Source organism: Halichoeres trimaculatus, unplaced genomic scaffold (assembly GCF_033239565.1).
Source record: "Halichoeres trimaculatus isolate MK-OKI-2021-1 unplaced genomic scaffold, fHalTri1.1 fHalTri1_scaffold_22, whole genome shotgun sequence".
Lineage (NCBI taxonomy): Eukaryota > Metazoa > Chordata > Actinopteri > Labriformes > Labridae > Halichoeres > Halichoeres trimaculatus.
The window spans coordinates 4426193-4429220 of NW_027437200.1; the positions used below are offsets into that span (position 1 = coordinate 4426193).

Below are 3028 nucleotides of genomic sequence, written 5' to 3' on the forward strand. Positions count from 1 at the left end.
TGGCAGACCCTCCGCGAGGACGTGCAAATGAAGGGGCAATGGGTAGGGAGACTGTGTAGGGGGCCATTTGAAGAGGGCCCATTGGCTGCGTCTCAATGCGGTAACTTTGTGCTTCCTCCGTCCTATCTCCTCCACGACACCAGAAGTACTTTCCCAGTCACCATTTTGAAGACTGTCCCAAAGCGATAATTGCGCTGAGAGGAGAGAGGAGACTGATCGGAGGAGCTATGATCGAGGAGACACGAGAGCCGGCTTTGCGGAAGTCTTTTCACTGACAGACACGCCTCCTTATAGAAAATCACTCTCTGATTGGACGCTGCAGCGGCTCAGACTTCACATGAAACTTCACAAAAACACAACAGAGTTTAATGAGAGAAAAGACAAGCTGAGGACAGGCACAGAGGATCGTTCAGAAACTGATCATAAATCTGATAATAAAGTGTTTGCTGTGAGTTTGAAGCACAAAACACTGAACACAACCATCATCAAATCAATATAACAGAGGATTAATATAGAAAACTCACTGATAAATAATATCTTCCTGAGACACAATAAGGTGGGTTATATTAATATATTAATATATTATGGGCTTGTTATATTAATATATTAATATAACTCACCTAATCTGATCGTGAACTCTGAAGCTTCAGAGTTCACGATCAGATGGGCTCTAGATAAAGGATAAATAATTCATAAATAATCAAACAATAACGCATTTTACCGGAAAAGTGATCCGTGAGCTCCTAAACAGCACACAGAATAAACAGAGAGCAGGTTTTCTTCATGGTAATGTGTGTGTTTAACTGGTTTAAGGAACAGACAAATCTCTGTTACTGTTTCTGTTTGATCAGAGTTATTACAGCGCACATGCCCAGACGCACAAACAGCTGTTAGAGCTGACTGACAGATGATCCAGAGGTGATCAGCTGATGCCGTCATCACTGAAACACGTCGCTTCATGTGACGCTCCGAAAAAGAGGATGTCCCATTGCTCTAAAAAACAATCTCCTCAATCCTCTCTCCTCTCTTCAATTCCTTGCGTCTCACCCATGCATCTCTGGTGGGAGGGACTAAGACGCAAGAGAACGACGCAAGTGGAGGAAGGAAGGATGGAACTTTGGAGCGTTGAGATGCACCCATTGGCTGTGTCCGAAATGGCATACTAACATACTACTCATACTAAGTGTGACGTCAAAAATAGTATGTAGTGCGTTCACATTAAATAGTATGAAAAGATTGTGTGCGCGAGAAATACCCGGATGTATACTATATCGGTAAAATTTTTAAGTATGGGAGGTGGGCATACTAGTCGTACTGACACGCCCCATAATGCATTGCGAGCCCCGTATTTATAAATGTATTCATGAGATGACAAGATGAGAAGCGACTAAAATGGACTTGGCTCCACAGGGAAACCTAAACGTAAGTACAAAGAAATAAAGTGCCTGAGGCGACGGACGGATCGTCTTCGGTGTCTGCGAGCGGTAAACATTTTGTAATTTTTTGACGAGAGATGAATTCGTCTAGAGACCGGTGTTAGCTAAAAATCATCCACTAGCGAACTTCCCGTTTTCAAAATAAAAGCACCCGTTTATCTCCTTTAAGTTCTTTAACGCTTTTGTAAATTGGGCTCTTGTTTTGGAGCGGACCGGAAGTTTCTTCGATAGCATATTGGCGCGCTTAACAGAATGTCCGAAATGTCGAAATTAAATTTGTATCCGTGCGTTTTGTGGCCCAAATGACCGCATTTTGATATTCTACGGGATGACTTTCTCGCCTAAAATGTTCTTAAAACTTTCAAATGTGGCAAATCAACAGAGATATTTGATAGCCTGGTGTGCTTCCATAGACTTATGTGTGCTTCCAATTTTTGTCGTCGGAGGTTTTGAAATGCATCATGGGAAACCGAGTAGTATACTACAGTGTAAACGGTTGGCACTCTAATCATACTTATAGTATGTAGTATACAGTATATACACAACGACCATGTAGTATGTAGTACGTTAGTATGCCATTTCGGACACAGCCATTGTCTCCCTGTCATCTCCCATCTTCTTCTCAAAATCTTTGCTGAGCTCACGTCCAAGGAGAGCACCGCTGCCACCTACAGGGTCAGTTTGTCAGTACACCAATTTACAAGCCTGTAATTGATGGAGAAGCTCTGCCAGACCATCTCTCAGACTGTCCCTGAACCATGTTAAAAAAAAAAAAACATAATTGACATATATAGACATCAATGGCAGCCAAAGAGTTAGGAAACTTTAATAAAAAAAAAAAAAAAAAAAAAGAAAAGAAAAAAGAAAGAAAAAACACTCACCCTGTCAGTGTTGTAACACTTGAGTCAAAGTCAGTTTGAGTCTGACTTTATTCCTGATGTTTTACTTAGACTCTGGCTTTGGTGACCTGGACTTGTACTCTCTTGACTGCATTAGATCAGAGAGTTGTAGTAAAGTTAGAAATGTATAAACCCCCAAATTGAAACAAAAATACTGACCATTATCAGCCTGGGCCATATATATATGCAGCCTATCATTGTTTGTGAGTACACACACTTTTCTCTGCACAATCCCACAGCCAGACATCTCTGACTCCCACCAACATGAGCGAGTTCAAGAGCAAGGACTTCTGGAGGGCTGTCCTGGCAGAACTGGTCGGCACCACCCTCTTTATTTTCCTCAGCCTGGCCACTGCGATTGGGAACACCAATAGCACCAACCCAGACCAGGAGGTGAAGGTGGCCCTGGGCTTTGGACTGTCCATCGCCACACTGGTTCAGAGTTTAGGCCACATCAGCGGAGCCCACCTGAACCCTGCGGTCACCTTTGGGATGCTCGCCAGCTGCCAGATCAGCTTGTTCAAGGCTGTCATGTACATCATTGCCCAGATACTCGGCTGTGCTCTGGCCAGTTGCACTATGTTCGGAGCTCGTTCAAGTACCGTAAATTCACTGGGGCTGAACTCTGTGAGTATGACTTTTCAGTTCCCTCTTGATAGAAAATGTGACATTGTTGACTTCATAGCATCCTGA

General features: G+C 43.1%; 1 pseudogene; it reads left to right on the forward strand.

The window, feature by feature from the left end:
• The first annotated feature begins 2599 nt into the window (after positions 1–2599).
• On the forward strand, positions 2600–3028 carry LOC141784458 (aquaporin-1 pseudogene; annotated as a pseudogene).